The following is a 16,760-nucleotide window of genomic DNA, read 5'->3' as shown; positions in this document are numbered from 1 at the left end:
TAACAGGGACCTACAGATGTTCTGGAGGCATCTACTGAACAAATGAACCACATCAGAGTGTATGAGGCCAATCCCAGGTGGTTGAACCACCAGGCTGTGAAGCCAGATTAAATCCTGGGGTCAAATTCTGCCCCCTGCATTCCTGGTCATGTGGCCCTAGAGCACCTGGTTCTTAACCTGTGGGTCACCACCCTATTAGAGGTCATATATCAGATATTCTGCATATTCTATATTTTATTCTATACATTACAATTCATATATCCTGAATATCATATATTTATAATTCATAACAGTAGCAAAAGTACAGTTATGAAGTAGCAATAAAATAATTATATTGTTAGGGGTCACTACAACATGAACCATATTAAAGAGGTGCAGTATTAGGGAGGTTGAGAACCACTACCCTAGACAGTCCATTAACTTCTGTGATTCCTGATTTTTTTTAAAAAAGAGGTGGTAACGGGCCCAATTTCATAGACTTGGCATATGGGTTGAGGATTAGAAATGTCAATACCCATAAGGTGCTTTCAACAATACGTTGCATCTAGTAAGCACCCAGTACTAACAGGGAATTTTCCTTTTCATTCTGAAATGAAAGCAAGGGGTTTTCACTGAGCTTCCCTGAACGATGTTGGAGTTAGAATATGTGCCTCCACATCATTCTCTATCATGGCGCTTTTTTGACATGGTGTTTGAAGAAGAGCTCCTGTTTTTTTAATGTTGTTTTCCACTCAGTTATCGGTGTTTATAAATTTGAAACAGAGTTGGTGAGAGTGAAGGTTTGCTGAACAATCTTACTCATGGCTCCTCTCCTCTTCCTGTTTCCCAGTCCCTGCCTGCCTTTTCTTTGCTCCCAACCTGTCCTCTTACCCATCTCTCCCTCTTTCTGCTCACCATTACTCACCGCCTGTCCTTAATGACTTTGCTGCTTCTCTTTCCATCTCTCTCCCCAATACTCCTGGAACTACTAAAATTGGTTTCTGCACAAATTTCTAAAAATACCACCAAGACTCTGTGATGTGTAAGAGATATACACCACCCTCAAACACTTATAGCTTTTAGCCCAAATGTATATGCTAGCAAACTGTCAAGAAAATCAGGAAAAGTAATGCAAATAAAACAGATGGAAATATTTTATTCCTCAAGGATGAAACAGATTCCTTGCTCATCTTTCAGGGAAGGCTTGTTGCACAGCTGTCCAAAGAGCAGAGGCTGGAGGCACTGTCTCCCATGTTTGCAATACCCATTGCCAGGTGAATGCCCATCAGAAGTTCCATGGAGGCCATATGCCCCAAAGCATGAGACTCCTGTGATGGTGTCTCTTGTTGACAGTACTGTGGTGCCTTCTAGGATGCCACCCATCTCTTCCTCATTAACCATCCTAACCAGTAGGTCTGAGCAGGGATTTCTTAGGGATCAGCATCCTCTCAGACATTCAGTGAGCTTTTGAGCATCCTTTGGGCTCTAACTCATCCCTAGACACTCTCTAAAGTGAAACCAAGGAGCAAATACCTTCTCTAAGTCATCATAGAAGATGGGTCTGTGGCCCACTTGGGTCAGGCGTGAGCTCATAGGCTCACATGGCGGTGTGACTACAGAGAGGGGAGTCATAGGGATTTGGGTTCCCCTTAAGTTCTCTCCTCTTAACCTATGACTATTCTGGAGCTTCTTGTGGGCGGCGGTGGGGTCCATCCCCCTTTGCTGAAATACAAATCAAAATACAAATCAAATTCTGGCACCCATCCTTTGCCCCTGAAAAGGTGACTCTCAGCAAAGCAAAAGGAGAAGAGGGCTGCCATTTGCTTCTCCTTCTGGCTCCCTTGGTTTCTCTAAGTGTACACTTTGCCTTACTGTGTCATTGAAGTGTTATTTATCGATCTTGCTGACAGCAGCAGTAAATAGAGCTGGAGCTGTTTTCCATCGCTGATGAGAAGGCAGGCTCCATAACTCATCATGCCCAATCACTCTTCTCCCATTTTCTCTTCTGTATCTCATTACAGAGGCACAAATTAATACACTTGGACAGAAGAGAAATGAGTTCACCTCTTAAGGCTTCAGAAGGGAAGTGGGTGTCCTCAATGGTTCCCTAAGAAAAATTGACAGATGGGTCAGAAGGTTGTCAGCAGACCCACCCTCACGGAGGCCCATCAGCTGTGCCCTGGTGATAATAGACCAGAGGTGCAGCATACACTTTGGCTTGACCTGAGATCTGGGGAGTAGCCTAAGAAAAGAGAGCCCCTCCAACCCCTCTTCCTAATCAGAGCTGCACAGCTGTGAGCCTGGGTATCCTAACATGCAGGACAAACATGGTGCATTTTCTCAGAATGCCTGTTTTACTAAGATTTAAGGGGCAAATGTGCATTAAAATAAACAGGCACATACCTTAAAGTTGAACGTAAATGGACATGAATTTTAATGGGAAACTTCAAAGAAATTTCTTTCACTCTTGCAAGGAGCCTCTTGGGCCATGCTTCATACCCTAGGTGACAGGCAATCACTTCATTCCAGCTTTAGGGACTTCTCTGATGAAATACTCAGCAACCTGGCAGCCTATTCATTCTGCCCCTCTGAAAGTTCAACCAAAACAATAGGCCTAGAGTCTGCTTGAGAGGAAAGGGCTGCTGGGAATGCCTGCTAGGTGAATAGAGGATGGCTATGTGAAGATTCTTTTCCAACCCTAAGCCTGTGCTGGTTGGAGTGCAGGCTCCCCACCATTTCCTTGCAACACTGATTCATACTCTGTTAAATAGGAATCCTGCCATCTGCTCGGTCTTATGAACCTCAACCACTGTTTCTAAGGGGAACTTACCATGTCAAAATTCTCTTACATACAATGTTTCTGCACCATAAAAACTCAGAATTGACACTGGTTCTGATGGCATTGTTGAACAGGGGCATGTGGAAAGAGAGCATGTTACTGATGCTACTGATGGCACAGTCATGTAAAAACATGACTTACATCATTACTGACCACCTACTGACTGAATTATGTCTGGGAAATACAATAATAGAATGGAAAGCTACATTTGATCTAAAGAACTTAATGTCTAATATAGAATTAATTTAGCTGAATGTGCCTACTCTGCACCACCTAGATGGTGACAGCAAGAATATCTCAGTAGGGTAAGTATTCAGACTCTATAATACCAATGCAAAACAGATAAGCCCCTCAATGCTGATAAAGGTCTACCATATGTCCAGCCCTGTACTACCACAAGATGGAGTTAATCTTACCTTCTATAAATGTCATGACAAAAGTATATAATTTGTCATCATTTTACAACTGAAGAAACAAAAATAGGAAGAAATCAGCTTCTTTGTTTTTACTTACTCTGTGTGTGTGCACACACACGTGCATGTGAACACATGTGTGGAAATACAAGGACAATTTGGAGTACCAGTTACATCCTTTTATGATGGGGGCCTGGGAATGGAAATCAGGTCCTCAGACTTAGCAGCAGGAGCCTGTGCCCACTGAAGCATTGGGACTCACCAACCAAGACACTTGCTCAGGACCCCAGGCTTTGTGCTGTTGGAACTCATACTTGTTTGACTTCAAAACACATGAGTTTCTCAAGCGACCAGTGATTATACAGTGAAAGTAGTATAATAGATCCCAGCTCCTCAGTCTCTCACCCACAGACATTTGAGACTCCAGATTCCTCCCAGTGCCTCAGCTTCCTTACCTCTAAAATCAGGTGATTGTTTTAGATAATCTTGATCCAGGGAATCACATCACATTGTGCAAAGGAAACTGTGGAACTGAACCTGAAATCTGTACATGATTCTGATAGGTTTAAAGTTTATACTAAGATAAGTGAAAATGGACACCATGAAGCCTCAAAGTAGGTGTCCTGTGTCTCTCAATGATGCTTTTTAGCTTGTACAAATATGAAATGGTGTGAAAAATCTCCCAACTCAGTGATTTGAAATAAATCTTGAGGAGATATGTGCCTACATTTATAAAATATGTGATAAATATAATCTACATTCCCATATAATCATACAGTATATACACTATAAATATATAATTGTATATATTTATTGTGTATTGTATATGCACACAAATGTTGGTCCTTATCAACATGTTCCTTTCATCAGTCAACTCTCTTCTGCTACACTCAGAGCTTGGGAAAAATCTCACCTCTTCCTCCTTCCTCCTCTCTCCTTAAAGCCTCTACTTGTTTTCCCAGCTACCTCACAGTCCTTAACTTTGCTTTAAAGCATTTCCAATTTCTCACTTTAAAAGTGGGTTGCCAAAGGAAGTTTAATATGGAATGTTTTGTGCCAAGAAAACTAATGCCTTATTTCACGCCCCTCCCCATGAATGCCAAAAGCCTCATAGACTCAAGGTTCATGAATAATGTATATCCTCCAATTAAGTCAAATGCTGTTCAGTTCTTGTGACTGGTGTGCAATGCTAGTTCTGGCCTTAGCATGGGTACCAAGGCTGGGGGGAATAGGGGTAGAGCTTGGAGAGGCAACTGTGTGTGCATGTGTGCACGTGTGTGTATGTGTGTGTGTGACAGCTAAGTTCCTGAAACTTGTAGCATCCTCATTATGCCCAGGAAGATAAAGTTCCTATGCCAAGTCCACAGAGAGATGTGAGAATTTCCTCAACAATAAATAGAACTCATCTTAAATTTCTGCATCCCCCAAACCTGCTCCTTAATAGCTTACTTGTTGGTTGGTCACCCTGTCCCCTGCTGGCCAAATCATCAAGTCTAATTGGCCAGTTCCCTTCCTTTTCAAAGCTGAAATGCTTTCAGATGAGTGACCTCAAGAGGCCTTCCCTCTAAAGCCATAGCAGTGACTCTGCATAGCTCATTCTCTCCTTTCAGCTCAATTAAGGTATACTTTCTCTCTCTCTCTCTCTCTCTCTCTCTCTCTCTCTCTCTCTCTCTCTCTGTGTGTGTGTGTGTGTGTGTGTGTGTGTGTGTCTGTTTGTCTATCTGCCTGCCAGTGTGTGTGTGGGGGGTGTTATGTGTGCATGCATTAGTATACAGGTGAATGTGTCTGTACAGATGGATGTGTGAGTACATGTATGTGGATATGGAGGTCAGGGGATTGCCTTGGCTATTGTTTCTCAGGCACCTTGCTGTTGTTTTGTTCTTTGAAACTGGCTTTCTTACTAGCCTAGAGCTCACCAAATAGCCTAGGCTCACTCAATGGCTAATGAGCTCCAGGATCTCTGCCTCCCTAGTGCAGGATTGCAAAGCACATGCCATTACACCTGGAGTTTAGTTAAAACAAACAAAAAAGGAAGGAAGGAAAGAAGGAAGGAAGGAAGGAAGGAAGGAAGGAAGGAAGGAAGGAAGAACGGGAGAAAAAAAAACAGGTTCTGGAGATCAAATTCAAGTCCTTACTCTTGCAAGGCAAGCACTTTGCTGACCGAGCCATCCCATAAGCTCTGAGCTCTTCCAACAAAGGGTCTTAGCCATCCTCTGGAGGCTACTGAATTAGATGCATTTTGAACTTCAGCTACCAAAACCACAGGCCAGGTGCTATGCCCTGACACCAAGACATAGCTGTCACACACTGAGACAGGGGAGGGTGGTCACTTCATACCTAGAACTTCATTTTCCTCATCAGAAATAAAAGATGCTAAGCGACAGGAGCCTGGATGCTTTCAGACTTGAAAGTCATATTCTTGGTACATGCCTGAGGTCTCATGTGCATGGTAATGATTATCCTCTTGGCTTTGAGTGTATGCACATGCTCACTTACAGTTTTGTAACTGGACATAAGGAATCCCCAGGGTTTGGGCTGGTGTGATCCTGATTAACATCGTTCATACAAATATTCATACTTAATCATCAGTTTCCATTTGTAGCATTTAGTTGTGCCGAGTAACAGAGAAACCCAATGGTTCCTCACCATCATGCTGTCTAATAATGAATGCTGGAGACAGAATTTTTTGGAGGGTGGGGGGAGCTGAAATTTCTTCTTATAACTCAGGTCTGACAAGTGCTGCCCCTGCATCTCTCGATGGATCCAATTTAACACCAGATGAAGCAGTGACTCAGACGGACTTAAATATCTCAAGACGAGTTTCACCTTTTCCTGGGAGGCCGTATCAGTTCAATTGCATAAGTGCAAATTTATTGAAAGTGGCTTGGTGCTTAGCTTTTCTCTATTGGCAGTAATGGAGTTTAAATTTATAGCAGGCTGATGAATTTCAGATAAGAGAACCATTACCTTACAACAACATTAAGGAAAAATATATAACTCTGATTGCTGAACCTCGAATGTGTATTGTTGGAATGAGAGGAGATGGATGACAGGGGCTGACATTTGCAAATGCAATCCCTTTTCCATCCTCACTGCGCTAGCCCAGGAGTTTGAAAGCGTGGCATATTCAAGAAAGTGCTTGGGATAACGATGCTTTATAACAAAATAGTAGGAAGAGAATATGATCTACAGGAGAGAGATTTTTCTTTCTCTTTAGTAATATAATTGGAGGTATCTTTTGGCAATGTGCCAAGGCTGTAGCATGGACTTGGTCATTCATTTTTGGTACCTATAATGTGTCTGTCTTGTGGGTTATTTTTCCTCTGTACAAGGCTTTGTCTTCCCACAGGGTGGGACTCTAGCACCATAGACATTAAAATGAAGGATGTAAAGACCCTAGAGAGGCTCAGGAAGACCTGGGCTTCTCTGTTATCTTGAAGTTTTATGGAAAATGAAGAAAGAGAAGAAACACTGCCACAGGGTTACCAGAGTCCTATCAGGTTTTTAAATGGTCACACCAAATAAATGACCTCTTTAAGTAAAAAAGAAAAAAATGGATAGAGTTTTGCTGTGAATAAGGTAACCAGAGAACTGAAAAAAAAAAAAGTGAGGATTCCATAATAGAACACATGTTTCAGACTATGAACTTAAGAATTTTCCCTGATTCTTCATATGCATTATGTGAAAGACCTCATTTAGAGAGAAAGTATTGAAGTCTTTTGTGGGTTTGTCTGTTTAATTATTCTTTCTCTTTTTCCAGTAGGTTGTCAATACAGAGGTAAATTTGTGGGTGTTGTGTGTTCATGAACACACACACTTATTATGCTAGCATACTCAACCATGCCTGCATATGTGGAGGTCAGAGGTCAACGTCAAGTTTTTTCCTCTATAGCTTTCTACCTTACTTTTGAAACAGGATCTCCCACTGCACCTAGAGATCCCAGACTTGACCATTCTGGCCAATCAGCAAATCCCTGGGTTCTTCTGCCTGTCTGTGCCCCTGTCTTTATGGTTACAAGCACATGCTGCCATAGTTGATGAGCAATCAAACTCAGGTCTTCACACGTGCACCTCTGGCGATTTACACACTAAACCACCTAGTTCTATTATGAATTTTGTTTTAAGTTTGAGGAAATACTAAGTGTATGCAGTGATGGATATGTCACTGAGTCTGAATTAATTATCCATATATGTGTATATGTATGTATGTGAATTATATAAATATATCACCATACCACATAAACACATGCAATTATTATTTATTAATTGAAATAATTTTTAAGAGTATGAATTGAAAAACAGTTTTGTTATGGAGAAGTTGCTTTCCTTTGGGTCTTACTCTTTACATGCACAGAGGACCATGGCACATTCATTGGGGAGGGATTCTCAGAACTTTAGTACTCTACAGTGAGACTTCAAAGATCAGACTCCTTTTTCCCTCACTGAGGGGTCCGTCTATGGACATCCAAGGGGAGATTTCCCTTGGAAACTGTTCTTGGGGAGATTGCTATGTGGTCCTCTCTCAGCCTTAGCAAGGCCTCTTCTGTACAAGACATAGAAAATATGTGGAAAACCAGCCACATATTTTTCTGAGGACGAGAAGAAAAGGAGTGAGGGAAAAACTCATTTCTCTTCATCGCCCTGACCGTCCTGGCTGAACAGAGGAAGCCATGGAAATGCTGCCATCAATTTGGACCCCAGGTCTTCAGATTCTTTTCCTCCCCAGGACACCAGAGGCCGAGAATGGAGGAGGGAAGAGATTTACTGAATCCTGTGTCCCTCTAATCCCTCATGTGAGGTCGCTTCTGTGTGGCTCAGACTCTGTTCCCCATCACCAGAGAAGGCCTGGCACTCAAAATGTAGTTAGTTTTAAAAAGAGAAACCCCAGCTTGCTGCAAATAATAACAGGGGAATTTGTGTTGAATGAGACATTTATTCTGTGGTTATACACAGAGCAATTTTGCAAAGAAAAGGGGCTGAATTCAGCTGGCTACTCATTTATTTGGAAAAGAACCGATTATTAATTGAATCCAGCAAAGTCTGAGGGAACTTAAAGAAGCCAACAGCTTGGTGCTTTGCTGGCTGTTTTCTCCGCTAACAAATGGCTTTTGGTGTGGCCCAAGCTTGGAAGGGCTGAGACTGTCGTTCTGGGTTGAAGCAGTTGACTGCTGGTCCTTGGTATAAATAATAAGCTCAAAAGAGATCCAGACAACATGGCCTTTAGTTGAAAATAGTATTTTAAATGCAAATGGCAACCCAGTGTCCAATGTGGCTTCCAGGATGCCAATTGTACTTTTCCTTTGGAGACTCTGAAGTTCTATTCACAAGCTTGTGCATATGTGTATATATGTGTATGTGTGCACACATGCGTGCAGGTGTAAGTGTGTGTGGAGGTATCATCCAAACCTCCTGTCCATCATTTGACTCAGGCTTTCTCATTGAACCTGGAGGTCACCAATGCAGCCAGCAAGCCCCAGGGACCTTTCTGTTTCCACCTCCCAGCCCCCACACTCTGCTTTCATTTCCTTTCTTTTAATTATGTTCTGGGGATCAGAACTCAGGTCCTCACTTTAATGACTGAGCTCCTCTGAACCCCATAAGCTTTGTTTCTTAATGGAAAGTCAACAGACAACTCTTAAGCTCATGGAACTAAAACTAACAATAACAACATACCTTCATGTTTATGGGCTAACACAATTTTTAAGGTAGTAGAAAAACAACAGATTATTTCATTCAGTTATCCAATCAGTTTTCTGAAGGCGTTCAGGCTTGAGAGGAATGAGTGGATTCTGCATCTCTTTCCTCCATCTGAGCTTAGAATTTAGTAGCATCATGGCACTTCCGGATTATGAAGGACAGATTGCCTTGTTTTTTGTTTTTTTCTAGTCCCATTTTAATTTTTCTCAAAACTCATAAAGTATTGTAAGAGTGCTTTTTAATTTTTTCTGAAAAGCAAGAAATCGTAAGATTGATAAATAGGTTAATGTGAACCTGATGGCGTGGTTAATTAATCACTGAGCTGAGGAACCACCGCAATTCATGTCAATTCAGACAATTTTCAGGAAATGATTTGAATCAATTGCTAATGAAATTGAGAAATTTAGGAGCCGCTTTCTGACTTCCCAATGACAGGACTCATATTTAACTCAAGAGATGTGACAGTTAATGACAACATAAAAGTGCTATGAATTATTTTCCAGATCCTGGGAAAATTACAGCATCTCCCCAAAGAAATGGTGCTCAGCTCATCAGCCAGAAAATAAACAGCCTTAATCACAGGCCAGGAAAGCCATGGTGCTGTTTAAAACCTCAGTTCTTTTGAAAATAAACAAAGACAATAACCCTGTCTTTGATACAGAGTGATGGATGAACTTAGAGAGGAGGTGGGAACCACTGTGGTTGCTAGTCTATCTAATGACCTTAAGCCAGAGGTTCTCAACCTTCTAAACACTGGAACCCCATAATACAGCTCCTCACACCGTGGTGCCCCCAGCCATAAAATTGTTTTCTTTCTTTCCTTCTTTTTGTTTGTTTTTCGAGACAGTTTCTCTATGTAGCTTTTGGAGCCTATCCTGGCACTCTTTCTGTAGCCCAGGCTGGCCTCGAACTCACAGAGATCCACCTGCCTCTGCCTCCCCAGTGCTGGGATTAAAGGTGTGCGCCGCCGCCGCCGCCGCCGCCGCCGCCGCCGCCGCCGCCACCACCACCCTGCAAAATTATTTTCGCTGCTACTTCATAAATGTAGGTTTGCTATTTTTGTGAATCGTAATGTAAATATCTGATAGGCAGATTGTCTTAGGCAAGGCTCAAAGGGCTTGGAACCTACAGTTTGAGACCACTGTTTTAAACCCTTAGAGGAGATGAGGCTTTAGTTTGACTTTTACTTTAATTCTTCGGTTGAGTTTCCCAGCCCTTTTTATGTGTTATATATTGTTCCATAACTTACCATTTCAAGTTAGACTTTTAAGTTAATTTAAAGTTACATCCAGATATAACAAGACAGTTATTGTGTGCTAATTAAATATCAATGGCAAGTGTGCTAATCAATATTTAATCTAATTAAGGTGTATACAAGGCAACAGCACCATGTAATTAACTCGAAACAGCATCAGCAATCCATGCATGTTTAAATTTTTTATTAATATGTTTGTTAAGAATTTTTAGATCATGCTGTTTTATGGGCTTGCTTGAGAGATATAAAATGAAAATGTTTGTCAATATGCTACTAGAGCAACTACTAAATGCAGCTTTTAATCATTTTAACAATCCTTAAGGCTCCTGTATGGATCTAAGGCCCTCAGTAAGGATGAAAGATGCTTCTGCCATGAACAAGGGTCCACGCAAGCAGCCATCCTGGTATGATCTTCCAAAAAAAAAAAAAAAAAAAGTAAATGGCAGAGTTCCTTTACTGCTTTGCAAGGATAATATAAAAGAGGACTGATGCATATAAGAGATTCAAAGTAGCTTCAGAATTGTGTAAGATAATTCTTTGAAGAGTTAGAGGCAAAAAGTTGAGCAACAAATATCATGGGATTTCTCTAACATGGGGTTTTAATACAGGAGCTTCACCAAAGCCTATGAAATTACACATTAGTAGAGAGGACCTTTGGTGAGAGAAGGCTTCTCTTAACTGAGGCCATGCTTGTTTGGTGTGGTTTTCAGAGGCACACAAGATGATGGTAAGCTCAGGTTCAGGAACAGGCAGAGTGCACAGGCAACAATACCGGTAGGGCCGTGAAGCCTACATTGGTGCTGAGGAAATCAAGGTGAAGGACAAACTCAAAGTCACACATTTTGTAGAGCTGTCTCTTAGATGGTTTGCAGTCCTGTTCCATGGAGGCTCTTGAACCAGTAAAGTTGTCCATTGCAAATGCAGGAGATGTGTTTGGATAGTCTCTGTGGCCCCTGTGGCTATTGGACTCTCCAAACAATGACCAACATTTTGTATATACAAACCAATAGAGAGAGTAATTTGGTAAAATAGTGCTTTTATTTCAGACTTGTGTTTCATCCTTTAAATCTCAGCATTTTATCATTGAAAGAGTATAAGAAGGTCCTGGGGCAATTTACTGTTCTCTGTCATGCTTATTGTGTATATCTTGCCTAAGTGTGGGGCTGACATTTCTATGTTTTTATCTCTGTCAATGAGGAAGTGAGGACAGCTCAGACTCTCATTCCCCTTCAAGCCTGTGAGTGATGGAAAGAGGGTTCAGCCATCATAGATTATATACACCACATATTTTCTCCTCTCTCTTCCGGAGGGCTGCAAATGCCGAAGATGACAGTTATGGAGGATGGAAAAGCCATGAAAAGTGTGGGGTAGAGATCCTACTACTGGAGGCCAACTTTTAAATACTTCTGTGTGACTGTGTTGGCAACGAAGCCATCAAGATGTGCAAGGCAAGGTAATGAGGAGGGCCTAGAGTGATTTCCCTCACCTCTGGCTTTCCAGAACTCTAATGTTTAAAGACATCTTGAGTCCACAAGTCCTCTTGTGTTATAGCTTTTTATAACCCTTTCTAGCTAGATGGCTTTTAGACCTAAGCCACTGTGAGGGCCAAATAAGAAGGAGGCTCACAAAGGTGTTAGCTTACTACCTGAGCTCAATGTGGTGGTGTCCAGGCCAGCTAGGGCAATTAGCCTCGGAGCCAAGGAGAGCCTGTGTTGAAGGGACACAGAAGAGGGAGAGGAAAGGTTTGCCTCAGTTTGACCAAACACCTCACCCTGACCACTCATAGGAATAACATGATGAAAAACACTAAAATTTGATTGCTTTTTAATATCAAAACTTAAAGAAATTCTAAGGATCTTATGCAGTATAGGAGAAATTAATAGTTAAACTTAAGAAATAGAAATAAAGTAAATGTCTTAGTCTCCCAAAAGAGTGACTTTTGAGTGTCTTGCAATGAAACTGGCCTGTCACCTCACTCAGTATTTTCCTCCAAAGGACAGCTGGATTTTTATTTTTCTAGACTTTCCTCCCTTCCTGCCCGCCATCCTGTTACCCATATCCCCGCCTCCACACATACACTTTTTTGATACAAGGTCTCACTGTGTAATTCAAGCTGGCCTCCAACTCACAATACTCCTGCCTCAGCTTCTAGAGTGTTTGGTTGCTGCCATGTATAAGCACACATGGTTCAAATGTTTACTTTCTATTATTAGCTTTATAAGGTATATTTTACATACAAAAGAAAATCATCAACTTGAAAATTACAATTATATGATCCTGGTATGAATATCTATGGATGGCTGGGAAGTAGGTAGGTAGATACACAGATGATAAAAAAAAATGTAGGGAGAAATAAAAGAAGAAAGGAAAGAAAGAAAGAAAGGAAGGAAGGAAGGAAGGAAGAAAGGAAGGAAGGAAGGAAGGAAGGAAAGAGAAAGAAGAAAGAAAGAAAGAAAGAAAGAAAGAGAGAGAGAGAGAGAGAGAAAGAGGGAGAGAGAGAAAGAGGGAGGGAGAGGGAGGGAGGGAGAGAAAGAAAGACTACTGTAACAACAATGACTAAGATCAGCCATAATTCCATTATCCAATAGAATATTCCAATTCCCCCCAACATCCCCTTTGCTCCTTTCCTACCAATCCAGTCCCTACCCAAACCCCAAACATCCACTAAATGACTAGCTAGCTATTGTTGTCATTTCCAGAATCCTATTTCAATGGAATTGCAGAATCAGTGGTTCCTGTATCAGGCTCCTTTCACTTCACACAATGCATTTAGATTTTATCACTCCACTGATTAAATACCTTCCGCACATCTGAGTAGAGCTCCTTGAGTTGATGTCACACAATATGTTTATCCACTAACAATTCCACGTGCCCCTGTTCTGTTTCCAGACTATAGTTATGATGATTAACTAGATATGAATATTTGCGTGCAAGTCTTTTGATAGGCATGTTTTCATATTCCATAATTACTACTCAACATGGGGAACGCTGGGTTGAGCAGTAACAGTATGTTTAATTGTGTTAAAAAGAAAAAAAAAAAGAAACAAGTGCTTTTCAAATCTGTTGTGTAAGTCTATGATAATTCCACTTCATAACCTTGCCAGTACAAAACTCTTTCTATGGAAGCTGCTCTTCTGGGTGTGTGAAGGTATTTAATTCTGGTTTTAATATCCATTTGTATTTTGTAGAAATGTTTATTATCTTTTCATGAGTTCATCTGGTTATATACAATCTTTGATGAAGAATCCATTCAAGTTAGTTGCCCTTTATTACATTTCATTCTAAGAGTTCTTTATTCATTATAAACATAAGCTTTGTAAATTTTGAGTGAACATGGGACTTCTTTATTTTGAAATTATTTATTAATTTAGATGAAATCCATTATAACATTTTCTTTTCCTCTCTTTTGTTTCTTTTTTTTTTCTAAGACAGGGTTTCTCTGTGTAGCCATGGCTATCCTGGAACTCACTCTGGCCTTGAACTCATAGATATCAGTCAGTCTGTGCCTATGGAGTGCTAGGATTAAAGTCATGATCTACCACTGCCTGGCTATAACATTTTTATTTGATAATTTATGATTGTATAGTACAATGGTCAACATTTTCATAACATTCTTTTCAACCATTTGGTTTTTCTTTCTATAAAATTCATCATAATTTTTTTAAAAGAGCCATAATTTTGACTGGGATGGAGACTTTGTTGAAAAAAAATCAACATATATAACATTATTCTATTTTTGGGAACATGAACCTTGTAATTCTCAGTATCATAGAAATCATCAATAAGGATAGATTGGCTGACCAGTGGGCCCCAGATATCTGTTTGTGGTTTGGTTTGTTTTTTTCCCTCCAGATCTGTGATTATAGGGACACACAACTATGTGGCCAGGCCTTTCAACTGGGTTCTGAGGATTAAAACTAGATCCTCATTCTTCCAAGGCAAGCATTTTACTAACAGGTATGTAAGTCTGAGCTCACAAGGCAGACATTCCTGGTTATTTCTGGCCCTAAGGAGAAAGCATTTATCTTTCAGCTTGAGGAATGATATCAAGGAGCAGGTTTTTCATTAAGGAGGGAGGTGAGTTCTCAGTCAAGAGAAAAGTAGAGACACAAATAAATAGAGAAGCATACTATATTCATGGACCTCCCATCTTGCCATTTAGCTGTGGTTATCTTCAAATTAAACTATACATGCAATACAATTATAATCAAACTTCCATAAAGTACTGTAGTAGAAATTTTCAAAGGGGATTTTCTAAAATTCCAATGGAAATATGAAAGTTCTAGAACTGCTAAAACAACTCTGAGAAAAGAAATAAAGTTGGATTAAACATTTTGGCTTAAAAGACATTATAAAGTTACAGAAAATTTAAGGTTTGATATTGGATAGCTAAGCTAGATTTTATAAAAGTTAAGAACCTTTGCATTTGAATATTCTATTTCCATTAAGAGACTAACAATACACACAGAGAATGTTTGTAAGACACATATAACTACATGGATACAGAATATATGAAGAATGTCAAGTATGACCAAATTCCAAACATGTACAGGCTAGTAGAAAAGCTCAGAGTAAGGAATAGAGGAAATAAAAGAAAATTGATATTAAAAAAAAACTGACCAGGAATTTCTAAGAATTAGAGAAAGACACATATTCATAAGTTGCAAGGGATGATAAAGCAAGAAGAAAATACACATGGCACCCCCACTGCTACACTGGCATAGACACATTTTAATTAACAGTAAAGAGAAATGGCAGTTCATCCTAGGAAACTGATGTGGCCACCAGCAGCAATTGCTATGGGTCCTCCAAGCTACTCTGTCATCATAAATGTGAAGAAAACAAGACTTGCCACCACCAAAAGATGCTTGAAGCCCACAAGTGACAAAGGGGTACAGCATCAATACTCCCACTCTCTCTCCATGGAAGTGGGATAATTTTGAGGGAGCTGTCTGTCCCATTTCTGTCCAGGAAAATCATCCCCATTTTCCCACATGGTGACTATCTGGAGAATGCCCACTTTCATCTTCCCTTCTGGTCCCACTGATGACTAGTATTTCTGGGATCATCTTCCCAATGCACTTCCAGTTCTGTTATCTTTGCCTCATAACCTATTTCCAAAAATGAACTACTGCCCAGTTTGTCACCAATACAACTATACTTCATGTTGTAATGGAATCGTCTCTTGAAAGTGCTGAAGAAAACATTTCAGCCATAGAACTCTATACCCACATATAATAATGAAAGTTGAGTTTAGATTCAGAAGTCTGTTTATTACAAACCGTGGTAAACTCCCTAAAGAAGATGACTCACACTATGAGAAAAAAAATGAATTTAGAAGAGAGCAGGAGCATGCGTGAGGAAATAGTTAGCAAAGAAGTGAGGACCACTTTCAATAATGATTTATTATGAAGAATTTTAAAAATAATGTGAATTAAAATTTCAGGAGGTTGCCACATGGGCTTTAGTGGAGGTTAGGGACAAAGGGAAGGAAAATTAAAGTGCTCTGGAGGAAGTAGAGTTCCTAATTAACTAGTTCCAGGCTTGAAAAGAAATCAAAACTATAATGAATGATAGAATTAACTCACAGAGGGATTGCGTAGTTAATGGTGTTTTCCACAACAGCTCTTGGAAAAGCAATACACTGGTTTCTGGACACAGACCTCACCCCTTTATTATGTACTGACTTTTTCATCAAAGCACCCATACCACAACACACACACACACACACACACACACACACACACACACACACACCTTCACACACTCAGGCACTCCCACAGAAATAAACATTAAGTGAATACTCTCTATGATGTGACATTGTAATATTACAGTTTTCACTGAAGATGCATTTACCCATTTACTAGACACAGTTCTAGTCAGACATTCTCATATGGAGCAAGTTTAAACTGTGGGTTATAGTTCAATGAACCAAAACACTTCGTTTGTGATATTTGCCAAGTGAGAAAGACACAGGGGAGATACTTCTTCAATGGCTTGCTTAGTGTATGTGATTTTCCCATGCTTCAACGGGCCTTTAGATTCAGTCCTTATTTCCTTAGATGTTTCTCTCTTTTTCTGTATTTCTAAGATTTTATTACAAGACCCAACATGCTTTCAAAACTGTTCACCAAGTACATAATGATGGATGTACCTTCCCAAGAGCCACCACTTCATCTCTACACTAACTCTGCTTTGAAATGTCATCTTCATCTTTTAGCAAAATCATCTGGGATTTCCTTATGCATTTATTGACTTCAAATGCTTGTGTACTATGTGAACTTGTTTTACTGTTCAATTAATTCATCTTTCTATTTGTCCTATGTGAATGTCTCTGGGGTTGAAACAGAGCACATCCACTTTTTTTTCATTAAAATTATCAGACTGGCATTTTCCGTTTTAGATTTGACACCCAAGGAGCTCAGAAGGCATCATTACAATAGAACTGTTCTCAATCCACTAGAAAACAGGTCATAGAGTAAATTCCACTCCAAAAATCTGAAAAGATGAGAGTACCTAAGAGATACAGTTCTGGAGCTTTGCTGATGGGGGCAGGAGTCCATGATAATGGAGAGCA

This window comes from Onychomys torridus, chromosome 9 (genome assembly GCF_903995425.1).
Source record: "Onychomys torridus chromosome 9, mOncTor1.1, whole genome shotgun sequence".
Taxonomy (NCBI): Eukaryota; Metazoa; Chordata; class Mammalia; order Rodentia; family Cricetidae; genus Onychomys; species Onychomys torridus.
The sequence above is the reverse complement of the archived record's forward strand: the minus strand, read 5'-3'. Positions refer to the sequence as shown.